General features: G+C 40.0%; 1 protein-coding gene and 1 pseudogene across 3 annotated transcripts in view; one reads left to right on the top strand and one right to left on the bottom strand.

The window, feature by feature from the left end:
- Window positions 1-15,489, bottom strand: part of USP54 (ubiquitin specific peptidase 54) — a 151,209-nt gene that overhangs the window by 105,734 nt on the left and 29,986 nt on the right. The window contains exon 1 of one of the 3 annotated variants that reach the window (XM_060286075.2): window positions 14,806-14,869. The exons of the other annotated variants lie outside the window; for them this stretch is intronic. The gene's annotated coding sequence lies outside the window, so the exon portion shown is untranslated. Of the gene's footprint in view, window positions 1-14,805; window positions 14,870-15,489 lie in introns of those variants that run through there. 3 annotated transcript variants of the gene reach the window in all.
- Window positions 7,532-7,950, top strand: LOC132593676 (protein FAM136A pseudogene; annotated as a pseudogene).

The following is a 15,489-nucleotide window of genomic DNA, read 5'->3' as shown; positions in this document are numbered from 1 at the left end:
AGAGACTTAAACACCACTCCCGAGTTGGTGATCTGAACTGGGAACACGGGAAAAGGGAGACATGACAGCATGGTATTAATGGTTTGGGAAAGGAACTGGTCCTTTGTGCCACTTTATTTTCTTTCCTTAAACAAAGAATTTAAATGTCCAGTTCACAGAGAGAAAAAATAGATGACCAATAAAGATAAGGAAAATGTCCTATCTCATTCATATTAAAGAAATGTAAAAGAAAAGTACTATCACCTTTTGTATCTCAGAATGCCAAGTATTTAAAAGTTTGGTGAAACCAGAGCAGGTGAGGGTGAGGGGAGGGGTAAACTCTCATTCACTCCTGGTAGAAATAAAATTAATTTGGTGGTATTTCTCAATTTAAAATGCTTATACCGGGGCTTCCCTGGTGGCGCAGTGGTTGAGAGTCCGCCTGCCGATGCAGGGGACACGGGTTCATGCCCCAGTGCGGGAAGATCCCACATGCCCTGGAGCGGCTAGGCCCGTGAGCCATGGTCGCTGAGCCTGCGCGTCCAGAGCCTGTGCTCTGCAACGGGAGAGGCCACAACAGTGAGAGGCCCGCGTACCGCAAAAAAAAAAAAAAAAAAAAATGCTTATACCCTTTGTTTCAGCAATTCAACTTCCAGAAATTTACCCTGCAGTTTGCAAAGATAATGTAGAAAGATATTACAGTTGCACCGTTTGTAATAAGTAAAAACTAAATGTCTGTCAATAGGAGATTGGTTAAATTATGGTAAGTCTCATTTGGGAATATTTACAGATGAAATAATATGTAAGAAATTTACTTCAAAATAATTATGGGTTGACTAAGGAGGAGTGGGGGAAGGATAGATGAAACACAACTTACCATGTATTTAATAGTTCATGAAGCTGGTGATGGGTACAGGTGAGTTCAACACACTCTTCTCCTTACATTTGTATATGTTTGAAATTTTCCATAATAAAAACATACAAATGTATAAACAACCTCACTGAAGGGGGTAGTGGATAAAGGTACTGACCTAAGCAACTATGGAAATGACTGGAGTTTTTAAGACTAACGGCAAAGAAACTGAACGTTACCACTGCCATTCTAGCTAGTACAGATGCTTCCCACAGGTGTACAAGTTAACAATTCTGAAAAACACTATACATGTATACTGGAATTGAACAATTAAGTAAATGAATGGGAGATAGTGGAAGGTTTCTCACGTTTGGAATGGGAAGTTACAGATAAGACAGAGGAAAAGGCTAAAATTATCCATGTGGTAACAGATTAGAGTTGGAGTATAAACTTGTGTTTAGCTTAATAAAGATACAGATGGGGGACCTCCCTGGCAGTCCAGTGGTTAAGACTCTGCGCTTCCAATGCAGGGGGTGTGGGTTCGACCCCTGGTCAAGGAACTAAGATCCCACATGCTGCATGGCGTGGCCAAAAAATAAAACACTTTTTAAAAATAAATAAATAAAGATGGTTACATCTAGAAATATTTACAGATGTGTATATGTATACACGCATATATTTACTTGCTGTCAGCTGAGAATGTTTAGAATCAATGACACACCAGTTGCAACAAGCACACCTAGACCTGACATCTTAGTTTCAAATACTATTCTCCAATAAAGGAATCCAAGGTTCCTTGGAGAAATGGCTAATTCTAGGCCTGGGACAGGAAATACATGAGATGAGCCTGGAGCATCTTATAATGTCAAAAAGTAAGGAAATGCTAAAAACAAAACACAACAAATATCCTAAATTGATAGAGGTATATCAAAGGGACACAGGAGACAACCAAAGGAGTGCCCAATGGCCAAATCTGAAACAATTTGAGAAGAAAAAGAAAGTAATATTGGGTTACAGGCTAAAGAATAAGATAAATATCTATGAGTCCATACCAATTTAAAGAAATGTATTCCTGGGGAATTCCCTGGTGGTTCAGTGGTTAGGACTCCACGCTTTCACTGCAGGGGGCATGGGTTCAATCCCTGGTTGGGGAACTAAGATCCCGCATGCTGCGCAGTGCAGCCAAAAAAAAAAAAATGTTTTTTTTGAAGTATAGTTGATTTACAATGTTGTGTTAGTTTCTGGTGTACAGCAAAGTGACTCCATTTTTTATATATACATATATATACTCTTTTTCATATTCTTTTCCATTATGGTTTATCCCAGGATATTGAATATAGTTCCCTGTGCTATACAGTAGGACCTTGTTTATCCATTCTAAATGTAATAGTTTGCACCTACCAACCCCATACTCCCAGTCCATCCCTCTCCCTCCCGCTTCCCTTTGGCAACCATAAGTCTGTTCTCTATAAGTCTATTTCTGTTTTATAGATAGGTTCATTTTGCCATATTTTAGATTCCACATATAAGTGATATCATATGGTATTTGTCTTTCTCTTTCTGACTTGCTTCACTTAGTATGATAACCTCTAGTTCCATCCATGTTGCTGCAAATGGCATTATTTCGGTCTTTTTTATGGCTGAGCAGTATTCCATTGTGTATATGTACCATATCTTCTTTATCCATTCAACTGTCAATGGACATTTCAGTTGTTTCCATGTCCTGGCTACTGTGAATAGTGCTGCTATGAACATAGGGTTGCATGTAACTTTTTTTTTTGTTTTGCAGTACGCGGGCCTCTCACTGTTGTGGCCTCTCCCGTTGCGGAGCACAGGCTCCGTATGCGCAGGCTCAGCGGCCATGGCTCACGGGCCCAGCCACTCTGCGGCATGTGGGATCTTCCTGGACCGGGGCACGAACCCGTGTCCCCTGCATCAGCAGGCGGACTCTCAACCACTGCGCCACCAGGGAAGCCCTGCATGTAACTTTTTGAATTATAGCTTTCTCTGGATATATGCCCAGGAGTGGGATTGCTAGATCATATGGTAATTCTATTTTTAGTTTTCTGAGGAACCTCCATACTGTTTTCCATAGTGGCTGCACCAACTTACATTCCCACCAACAATGTAGGAGGGTTCCACACTCTCTCTAGCATTTGTTATTTGTAGACATTTTAAGGCTGGCCAGTGTGAGGTGGTACCTCATTGTAGTTTTGAATTGCATTTCTCTAATAATTAGTGATGTTGAGCATCTTTTCATGTGCCTACTGGCCATCTATATGTATTCTTTGGAGAAATGTCTATTAAGGTCTTCTGCACATTTTTCAGTTGAGTTATTTGTTTTTTTTATTGTTGAGCTGTAGGAGCTCTTTGTATATTGTGGAAATTAAGCCCTTGTCTGTTGTATCATTTATAAATATTTTCCCCCATTTTGTAGGTTGTCTTTTCGTAAAAAAAAAATAAAAATTTTTAACAAAAAATTTAAAAAATAAATAAAATTGGCAACTGCCTAGAAAACAAACTTAGGAGAAAGGAGTAGGGGAGGGATAAATTAGGAGGTTGGGATTAATAGCTATACGCCACGATATATAAAATAGATAAACAACAGGGTCCTACTGTATAGCACAGGGAACTATATTCAATATCTCATAATAACCTATAATAGAAAAGAATCTGAAAAAGAAAAAATATATAGATATATATAAAACTGAATCATTTTGCTGTACAACAGAAACTAACACAACATTGTAAATCAACTATACTTCAATAAAAATTAATTAATTAAAATGGCCAGGGCTTCCCTGGTGGCTCAATGGTTAAGAATCCGCCTGCCAATGCAAGGGACACAGGTTCGAGCCCTGGCCCGAGAAGATCTCACATGCCGCAGAGCAACTACTGAACACCACAACTACTGAGCCTGTGCTCTAGAACCTGTGAGCCACCACTACTGAAGCCTGTGCACCTAGAGCCCATGCTCTGCAACAAGAGAAGCCACAGCAATGAGCCCGTGCACAGCAATGAAGACCCAACGCAGCCAAAAATAAAATAAGTAAAATAAATAAATTTTTTTTAAAAATGGCCAATTGCGAATAAAGTCAATATTTGTTTACCTAAAAAAAGTATATTAAATTAAGATAATAGGGACTTCCCTGGTGGCGCAGTGGTTAAGAATCTGCCTGCCAATGCAGGGAACAAGGGTTCGATCCCTGGTCCGGGAAGATCCCACATGCCTTAGAGCAACTAAGCCCATGTGCCACAACTACTGAGCCCATGCGCCACAACTACTGAAGCCCACACACCTACAGCCTATGCTCCTCAACAAGAGAAGCTACCGCAATGAGAAGCCCACACACCGCAACTAGAGAAAGCCCACACACAGCAATGAAGACCCAATGCAGCCAAAAAATAAACTTCTAAAAAAAGAAAAACAAAATTTTTAATTAATATAATAAAATAAAATTACCAACTGCCACCCTATCTCCTTACCCTGCCTTAGTTTTTTTAATTGTACTTATCACTACCAGACATTACTCATTATCTACCTTCCCCATTAGAATGTAAGCTCCATAAGGCAAGGGCTTTCTTTATCTTATTTGCTACTGTATCTCCAGAGTCTAGTACACTATGTGGACACATAGTGGGCATGCCATAAATAACTTGCTGAATGAATAAATGATTAGGGTGTTAGGTGAAAAGAGCAGATTATAACAGTATTTTCAAAAATATTTCATTTTTATAAAATCAAGCAAAATGGAAAACAAAAGCTACTATACACGTGCAGAGTCAATTCTCATTACATGGATTCCTCATATGCCAATTTTCCTACTCACTAAAATAATTTGTAACCTCAAAATCAATATTTGCAACACTTCTGTGATCACTCATGGACATGTGAATGCACAGAATGGTGAAAATTTTGAGTTGCCTGAGGTGCACATTCCCAACTAGGTCAAAGCCTGAAGGCAATACTCAGCCTTCTGTTTCAGCTCTCATACTACTAACTAGTGTCCTTTTAGTGGTTTATTTAGTACAACATTTTTCACATTTTTGTGCTTTTGGTTGGTGATTTCACTGTTTAAAATAACCCCCAAGTGTAGTACTGAAGTCTATTGTTTCTAAGTGCAAGAAGGCTGTGATGTGCCTTCTGGAGAAAATATGTGTGTTAGATAAGGTTCATTCAGGCATAAGTCACAGTGCTATTCACCATGAGTTCAATGTTAGTGAATCAATAATATATATTAAATAATGTGCCTTTAAAAAAAACACACATAAAACAAGGTTACATGTTGATTAGTTAACAAAAATGGGACCAGAGACTCATAGGAACCTAATCCTGTATTTCCCCTAGGAGCAATGATTCAGTATTCATTAATTCAGTGTTTGCTGTGATGCTATAGAACATATTAGCACAAATAATAAATCTGTGCGTATTTGTACATGTAAAATTAAATTAAAAGGTCAGAGAGATTATATACCATTATACCACGAGGTTAACATAGTTATTGTTAATATAATCTTTGGGTGGGTGGGAAGATTATAAAGTATTCTTATTTTTTCCTTATTTGTATTTTCTATTTTTTCTTTTACAATGAAAATATTTTTTGTTAGAAGAAAAAACTGAGTTGCTGCTAATATTTTAAAATAAGAATTATAGTAGTAAACATTCTATGGTAGCCAAAGGAATATAAAAACAGGAAAAGAGGGCTTCCCTGGTGGCGCAGTGGTTGAGAGTCCGCCTGACGATGAAGGGGACATGGGTTCGTGCCCCGGTCCGCGAGGATCCCACATGCCGCAGAGCGGCTGGGCCCGTGAGCCATGGCCGCTGAGCCTACACGTCCGGAGCCTGTGCTCCGCAACGGGAGAGGCCACAACAGTGAGAGGCCCACGTACCGCGAAAAAAAAAAAAAAGCAGGAAAAGAACAGTGATTTTAAATAATTAAAGTGTAAATTTATAGCTCTCCTCTTAACTTTTTAACCTGGATCTTCTAAATGAAACCTCGTATGTGCAAATACACATGTAAGCCTATACACTTCTCCCTGATTAGTGATTAACAGACTACTCAAATACTAACAGTTTGAAACTCACTCATTTATAATTATAAAATTTTAGAGTAGAAATAATCTTTGGAGAACTTAAAGTTTCTAATCTAATGCAAGAAAATTTTTTGTAATCTTTTTTACAAGAGGTCACCCAGCCCCTAACAGACTATGTTCAAGAACAGAAATCACATCATCTTATAAGGCCATACATTTTAATTTCCACCCACTGCTCTTAGTTCAATCTCTGATCAAAAACAGAGGAGATCTACTATTTCCTCTTTACATATGCCTTTCAAATTATATAAGACAAAACTCATGTGTTCCCTTAGTCGCCCTTTCCAGGCTAAATACTCTAGTACAACCAAGACTCGGAGCAGTTCACAACCTTATTCATCCCCTCATGTAATCCCCACTCTTTTAAGTATGCACTGGATCTGCTGACTTGCTTCTAACAAAATATAGCAAACGTGATGGGATGTCATTTGCAAGATTAGATTAGACTCTGGCTTCCATCTTCTTCACTGTCATGGAAGCCAGCTGCCATGTTGTATGGAGAGTCCCACAAGGCAAGGAATTGAAGGATGCCTCAGCCAACAAGCTAGAAAGGAACTAAGGTCCTCCATCAGTTAACCCATGAGAAGCGGAATCATGCCACAGGAGAGGCAGAACTTGGAAGCTGATCCTCCCCCAGTTGAGTCCTCAGATGAAATCAAAGCTCCTGTTAAAAACTTGTTTACAAGGACTTCCCTGGCGGTGCAGTGGTTAAGAATCCACCTGCCAATGCAGGGGACACAGGTTCGATCCCTGGTCCCGGAAGATCCCACATGTCGCAGAGCATCTAAGCCCGTGTGCCACAACTACTGAGCCTGCGCTCTAGAGACCGCAAGCCACAACTACTGAAGCCCACACACCTAAACCCCATGCTCTGCAACAAGAGAAGCCACCACAATGAGAAGCCGGCCCACCACAACAAAGAGAAGACCCCGCTCTCCGCAACTAGAGAAAGCCCACACACAGCAATGAAGACCCAAAGCAGCCAAATAAATAAATAAATAAATAAATAACTTGATTACAGCCTATGAGAGACACACTCTGATTCCTAACTCACAGAAACACAGATAACAAATATTTGCTGCTTTAAGTTGCAAAATTTTGAGGTAATTTGTTATGCAGCAATAGATGAATAATACACTAGTAATTTCACTTCTCATCATAGCCTAGAAAAATTCTCACACATGTATCTTCCTTAATTAGAGGAAAACTGAAAACAAGTTAAATGTTCATCAAAGGGGAATGAATAAATACAATGTGATACAGTCTTAAGATTTAATGCTATGTATCATTTTAAAAATGGAATATACAAGGTAGATCTCTAAGGGTGAAAAAAAGGACTGATAACTTATCTACTGCATTTGAATGAATGGAGCAGAGTTTTAGGTCCTAGCTAAGAGTCTGGGAATGATTTAATAATGATTAGAACTTTAAAAACCGAGCAAATGAAAAAAGCAAGGCAATTATGCTTAGGAAAATGAAAAATTGTATAAGAAAAGAATTATCTGGAAAGGGCGGGCCACACTGACCCAGGAAGCAGCGAGGCAGCGGGCTCCTGAGCGGGAGTCCATGTGGGTGCCGGCCAGCAGGGAGCAGCGCCAGGTCGCCATGGCAGAGCTGCAGCAGCTCCTGGTGCAGGAGGCGGTAGACTCTATGGTGAAGAGTCTGGAGAGACAGAACATCTGGGAAAGATGCAGGGCCTCATGTCCCACTGCAGCACCGTCTGTTGTGAGGACAGCCAGGCGTCCATGCAGCAAGTGCACCAGTGCATTGCGTGCTGCCATGCACCTCTGGCTCAAGCCCAGGCCCTGGTGACCAGCGAGCTGGAGAAGTTCCAGGATGGTCTGGCCCGGTGCACTATGCATTGCAACGACAAAGCCAAAGATTCAATAGATGCAGGGAGTAAAGAGCTTCAGGTGAAGCAGCAGCTGGAGAGTTGCGTGAACAAGTGTGTGTATGACCACATGAACCTCACCCCAACCATGACCAAGAAGATGAAGGAGTGTCTCTCGTCCATTGGGAAATAGATGTCTGCTATTGGCCATTGGGGCTGAAGGCAGGAATCTGTTTAAAAAGAGGAATGGGGATTTGAGTTTTCTAAGGAAAGTTTATGAATGAGGAAATTAAGGATGGCTGCAAGTTTAAGGCCTATGTCACTTGCCTCTGGACACTGGTTCCCTTGTGTTTGAATCCTAGAAAGTGAAAAAAATTGGTGCTAAAATTTGGGTCAGAGATAGCACAAGATAGCACAGGAGAGTTTTTGTGAGCCTGAATTTCATGTGGCAAGTGCTTATCCTGGCACAGATACTATGAGCTGTTTACCAGAAGGATCACTACAACATTTTCCACAAACTGGAAATAAAACAAAATCCATGAGGTCACTAATTTAGAAGGGGGCTTCTGGGGATCTGTTTTGCTTGGTTTTGTTTTATATACAAGGGCATGAAGTTACTTTAAGATGTAGAGTTGGGGGAGGTAGTTTGGATAAAAACTTTGAAAGGGTCCTTGCAGGTATTCATTTCTGGCCGTCAAAATGTGGATGCGCATTTCTTAAAATTCTCACACATGACATCTTTCAGCCTGGAGACCCTGTAAAAATATAAGAAGTGCTATCACACTGGTAGGGGAAGCAAACTTTCCCTCTAACTGGCAGCCATGATGAGCCCTGAGGCTGTCTGCAGCAGAGCCAGCCGAATCACAAGACAATCTTGCAGTGACACTCACCCTTGAAGGGAAATGGGATTTTGATTGTGCTATATGCTAGTATTCAGGAATGAACAGCGAAAGATGAATTGTTAGCTGCTTAATTAAGAGAGTTATGAAGTACTGGCTTTGGAAAAATCTGGTTTTCATAAAACAAAATAGAATGAAAGCCTAAACCCAGTATTGCTTACTTTGCCCCCTGTAATAACAAAGCTCTGTTGAAACAAACCCTTGGCAACATGAAGGTCAAAGGAGAAAAAGTAAGCAAATCAGGGGCAAGCTGTGACTCTTTTAGAGCAAAAAATGGGACACAGCCCCCCGCCCCCGTTACCAAATACCACTTTTGCGACATGGGTTGTTCTTGCCCCAGTTCTGGCACCTTATCGTTTTATTAAGGACCTTGTTGTGTTTTTAGCAACTTATTACTTGATAATATAGCCTGTCTGTTTGCTGTTTCAAGACGGTGATATATTTTCCTAGTGGTTTGGTTTTAAAAATAAATAAGATGTAATTTTTCAAAACAAAACAAAACAAAAAAAGAGTTATCATCATTGTACATGATGTAGCTCAGGTTCAATATTGGTATAATATAAATAATAAATAACGACCCCAAATCACATAACTATGGTGAAAATATACCGGAGAACACATATATGTATTTAAAAGCGCCAACACTTCATATTCTTTATATTGAACACTTTATATACATTTAACAGTTTTTAAAAGCAACTAATATGATTATATTTTTAGAAATATTTAAGACACTTGATTATAGTTGCCTCTGTGGGGAGGGATAACTGCTATTTTTCCTTCTACACATATAAACTATTCACATTTTAAATTTTATTTATTTTTATTTATTTTATTTTTGGCTGCGCTGGGTCTTCGCTGCCACACGCAGACTTTCTCCAGCTGCAGCGATGCGGGGGGCACTCCTCATTGCGGTGCGCGGGCCTCTCATTGCGGTGGCTTATCTTGGTGAGGAGCACGGGCTCTAGGCACGCCGGCTTCCGTAGTTGTGGCTCACGGGCTCTAGAGCACTGGCTCAGTAGTTGTGGTGCACAGGCTTAGTTGCTCCGCGGAATGTGGGATCCTCCTGGACCAGGGCTCAAACCTGTGTCCCCTGCTCTGGCAGGCGGATTCTTAACCACTGTGCCACCAGAGAAGACCCACATTTTTAAAACTATGCACATGTATTACTTTGATAAAAATAAGATAAAGTTCCTTGTAGGGAGGTAGAGGGAAGGGGCTTTGGTTTTATCTCTGTTGTTTTATTTCTAAGAGAGAAAGAAAAATTATATAACAAATACCCATGTTTCAATTTTAAATTGCATAAAATTTAAATAAATGTTTAAAATTATTTTAAAATTTCTCAATACTCCCCTCCTCAAATCCCAACAATTTCCTACATAAATGGTTTTCAGACCATTTTTGGTCCAGTCTCCCTTCCTTAGAATGCTCTCAACTTTATCAGTGTCCATTTAAACCAATATGCAAAATGTATTTCCAACCTAGCACAAAAATATATTGGAACCAAAACTTTTATGACCTGGATAAACGTAATATAGCTGAAGGTGTTTTTAGCAGCCACATTGCACAGGCAGTTGCTGCTACATTTGTGATTAACCAAAATTCCCAGATATTTTTCACATGAACTGCTGCCCAACCAGCTCTTCCTCATCCTGTTATTGTGCATTTGAAGTTTTGAATTTAAATATTCAAGGACTTACTCCTGCTAAGTATAATTTCAGTTTGAGCCCATGATTTCACCCTATGGACGTAATTTTTAAGGCTTTATTTATCATCTGTCAAATTAACTACTCCTGCATCTTTGCAATACTTACATCTCTGATTAACTTGTTTTAAAAATGTTTTAATGGGACTTCCCTGGTGGCGCAGTGGTTAAGGATCTGCCTGCCAATGCAGGGGACATGGGTTCGAGCCCTGGTCCGGGAAGGTCCCACATGCTGCGGAGGAATTAAGCCCATGCACCACAACTACTGAGCCCATGTGTCACAACTACTGAAGCCCATGTGCCTAGAGCCCCATGCTCCGCAACAAGAGAAGCCACCGCAACGAGAAGCCCGCTCACCGCAATGAAGAGAAGCCCCCGCTCACCCCAACTAGAGAAAAGCCCACGTGCAGCAATGAATACCCAACGCAGCCAAAAATAAATAAATAAATAAATAAAAATAAAATTGTTTTACTCTATCCAAGGTCCAAAGAAAATCCACCAGAGGCTTTTCCTGGTGAAATCAAGAGTCTAAGTGGATACAATTATTCAATCTTCAACACATTCATTTAGTCAATCAACCAAACCATATTTTACTATATAACAGCTATAAATGTATCATGAAAGATTGGGAGAAAGAAAAGACAACCCTCAGAATGGGAGAAAATATTTGCAAACGAAGCAACTGACAAAGGATTAATCTCCAAAATATACAAGCAGCTCACGCAGCTCAATATTAAAAAAACAAACAACCCAATCCAAAAATGGGCAGAAGATCTAAATAGACATTTCTCCAAAGAAGATATACAGATTGCCAACAAACACATGAAAGGATGCTCAACATCACTAATCATTAGAGAAATGCAAATCAAAACTACAATGAGGGGCTTCCCTGGTGGCTCAGTGGTTGAGAGTCCGCCTGCCGATGCAGGGGACATGGGTTCATGCCGCGGAGCGGCTAGGCTCCGGGAAGATCCCACATGCCGCGGAGCGGCTAGGCTCGTGAGCCATGGCTGCTGAGCCTGCGCGTCCGGAGCCTGTGCTCCGCAACGGGAGAAGCCACAACAATGAGAGGCCCGCGTACAGCAAAAACAAAAACAAAAACAAACAAACAAACAAAAAAACTACAATGAGGTGGACTTCCCTGGTGGCGCAGTGGTTAAGAATCCGTTTACCAATTCAGGGGACATGGGTTTGAGCCCCAGTCCAGGAAGATTTCACATGCCGTGGAGCAACTAAGACCATGCACCACAACTACTGAGCTTGCGCTCTAGAGCCCGTGAGCCACAACTACTGAGCCTGCGTGCCATAACTACTGAAGCTCACGTGCCTAGAGCCCATGCTCCACAACAAGAGAAGACACCACAATGAAAAGCCCGCACACCGCAACGAAAGAGTAGTCCCCGCTCTCCGCAACTAGAGAAAGCCTGCACGCAGCAACGAAGACCCAACACGGACAAAAATAAATAAATTAAATTAATTTTTAAAAAAACAACTATAATGAGGTATCACCGCACACAGGCCATCATCAAAAAATCTACAAACAATAAATGCTGGACAGGGTGTGGAGAAAAAAGAAACCTCTTGCATTGTTGGTGGGAACGTAACTTGATACAGTCACTATGGAGAACAGTATGGAACAGTTTTTTTCTTAAAAACTAAAAACAGAACTACCATATGACCCAGCAATCCCACTACTGGGCATATACCCTGAGAAAACCATAATTCAAAAAGAATCATGTACCACAATGTTCACTGCAGCACTATTTACAATAGCCAGGACATGGAAGCAACCTTAGTGTCCATGAACAGATGAATGGATAAAGAAGATGTGGCCCATATATACAATGGAATATTACTCAGCCATAAAAAGAAACGAAATTGAGTTATTTGTAGTGAGGTGGACAGACCTAGAGTCTGTCATACAGAGTGAAGTAAGCCAGAAAGAGAAAAACAAATACCGTATGCTAATACGTATATATATGGAATCTAAAAAAAAAATGGTTCTGATGAACCTAGGGGCAGGACAGGAATAAAGACACAGACGTAGAGAATGTAATTGAGGACACGGGAGCGGGAGAGGGTAAGCTGGGACGAAGTGAGAGAGTGGCATGGACATATATACACTAGCAAATGTAAAATAGATAGCTAGTGGGAAGCAGCTGCATAGCACAGGGAGCTCGGTGCTTTGTGACCACCTAGAGGGATTGGATAGGGAGGGTGGGAGGGAGACGCAAGAGGGAGGGGATATGGAGATATATGTATACATATAGTTGATTCACTTTGTTATACAGCAGAAACTAACACAACATTGTAACACAATTATACTCCAATAAAGATGTTTAAATAAATTGCATTAATTTAAACATTAAAAAACATTAATATCGCGATGAAGAGTGGCCCCTGCTTGCCACAATTAGAGAAAGCCCTCCCACAGAAACTAAGACCCAACACAGCAAAAATAAATTAATTAATTAAAAAAACAAAAACAAAAAAACCCTGACAACTGGAGCCCTTGTACAATTCTAGGAGAATGTAATGGTACATCTACTTTAAAAAAAAAAAATGCAATAAACCAAAAGCCATTGAATTGTATACTTTAAATGGGTGAATTATATGGTATGTGCATTATATCCAAAAAAAGCTGTTAAAAAAAGAAAGACTGGGGCTTCCCTGGTGGCGCAGTGGTCGAGAGTCTGCCTGCTAATGCAGGGGACATGGGCTTGAGCCCTGGTCTGGGAAGATCCCACATGCCACGGAACAACTAGGCCCGTGAGCCACAACTACTGAGCCTGCGCGTCTGGAGCCTGTGCTCCGCAACAAGAGAGGCCACGAAAGTGAGAGGCCCGCGCACCGCGATGAAGAGTGGCCCCCACTTGCCGCAACTAGAGAAAGCCCTTGCCCAGAAAGGAAGACCCAACTCAGCCAAAAATAAAAATTAATTAATTAATTAAAGTACCCTTAATTTAAAAAAAAAGAAAGAAAGACTGGGAAACTGTGGGATTATGACTGTAACAAGAACAATCTCTTGATCTATTAACCTTGTAATTCTAAATAGAAGTAATAGAATTTAAGAATAGAAATAGAAGAAATTTGTTATGATAAATCAGCCTATACTAAATCTTTTGGGTTAATACTCCATATCATCTGTTTGATCACTTATAATTTAATTTTTCTGTATTTAACATTAATTTTACAGGTCTGCACTTTTCCAACTACTTTCCTCTTTTTGGATATCAGGACATTTGTCTCTCTCTGGTTTTTATGATTTCTCAAAGATTAACAACAGTGACTCTGAGATCATCAGCCAGTTAATTCAGTACTCTGAAATTCAACTGAGTCTTAAAATTTAAATTCACTTTAAAATGATCATTCTTGCCATCTGGGATAGTTTGTAGTTTACAATTTGCTATATACTCCCTAGTTTGAAAACTATTGTCCTTGCTGCTAGTAATAATCTATAGAGTGCTTATTTTTTAAAGAACTTTAGAATTTCTCAAAAATCCTATAAATAGGTTAAATAGAAATTAATATACCATTATCCTATTTTACAATAGGGAAACCGAAGAACAGAGAAATTTAAATTATTTACCCAAGGTCAAAGAGCTACAATGAACCAAAATCTCCTATTGCAGCCTAGGGCTCTTTTCATAAGGTCATGTAGATCTCTAACACAAAACTACTTAAGACAGCACACAAAGCTTCTTGCTTAAAAACTGATTTTTCAGTTAGTGGTTGACAGGGGTTAAGGAGTGGGTAGATGCAAAGGAAGTGGGTATAGTTGTAAAAGGGTAATATGATGTATCCTGTGGTGATGAAAATATTCTGTACCCTCACTGTATCAATGTCAATATGCTGGTTGTGATTTGGCACTACAGTTTTACAAGATATTACCACTGGATGAAACTGGGTAAAGAGTATATCAGACCTCTATTTCTGTGTGAATTTTGAGAAGTATCTCAAAAGAAAAAAGTTTACTAAAAAATAATTAATAATTGATATTTCTTTTTTAAGCCAACTTAATTTTAAAGAAGCTTACTTAAAGTGAATAGTTTAGGTAAATTAAAACAAAAAACAAAATACAATCATGCATAGGGCTCTGAAAGCCAGCACAGGGGACTTAAAAAGCAGCTAAGTCCCATTAACTAAAGCTTTAAAAAAGCCATAGAGATCCCTGGAAATTAAAAAGGAACCCCCAGGATTTTTGTTTCCCAAAGAAGCAAAATAAAACAAGACAGTATAGGAAATAAACTATTAAGTCACCTCAAAACGAATCACTAGAATAAAGTTAAAACCGCCAAAGCTTTCCTCAACCATCGACACACTTTACTGCAAACCTCAACTTAGAGAAAAGAATGAATGTGCACATGTGTCACCTTCAACTTGATATTCACAACCACACATTTCAAAAGAGTCCCAAAATTGCTTCTGTTTATTTGCTACTCACAAAGTGCCTGAAGCTTCAACCATTTCCTGCTTCTCCCAGCTGCAGGACTTGCAATTAGGAAAACATTCACTCAGCATCTAGAGCAGGTCTGGTTAGAAGGATGAGCTCATCCCTTCAGATGTGCACCTGATCCTCAGGAAGTTGCTCCTCCTCCAGCCAGCAGGTCTTTGTATGTTTAAAGTGACACCCACAACCTGTGTAACCACTTGGACAGAGCCAGAACAAGTCCTTCTCTATACATGCCTACTGCCACGGAATCATTTCCTGCTCTGGCCACCTCACATAGCCACCAAATTCAGGCGGCAGCATAGCAGTAGCAGCTGCTGCTGCTCCCAGTATGGCCTCACTAGAGAAGGATTTCATTTTCAGCTTATAATGGAGGTCAGGTTCTTCACTTCTACCCTGTGAACATCACACTATTTGTTTCAACAGGTCCTTGCCCAGAGTCAGACCTGACGAATCACCCTCTTCAGAACTTACAACTCATTTTCTTAAACCAGGAATGTAATACTTCTCCATTCTCTTACTCTGCTTGTCTTGTCTACAAGTCTCAATTAACAGAGGCAGCTAAATGCACTATATGCATTTACAGCTAAATGCTCCAAACCCAAGTTTGCCCCTCAGTTTCACTACTTCTAAGAAAACATTTACTCTGCCATAGCTGTCCATTTATTGGTAAAATAC

This window comes from Globicephala melas, chromosome 16 (assembly GCF_963455315.2).
Source record: "Globicephala melas chromosome 16, mGloMel1.2, whole genome shotgun sequence".
Lineage (NCBI taxonomy): Eukaryota > Metazoa > Chordata > Mammalia > Artiodactyla > Delphinidae > Globicephala > Globicephala melas.
The sequence above is the reverse complement of the archived record's forward strand: the minus strand, read 5'-3'. Positions and strand labels throughout refer to the sequence as shown.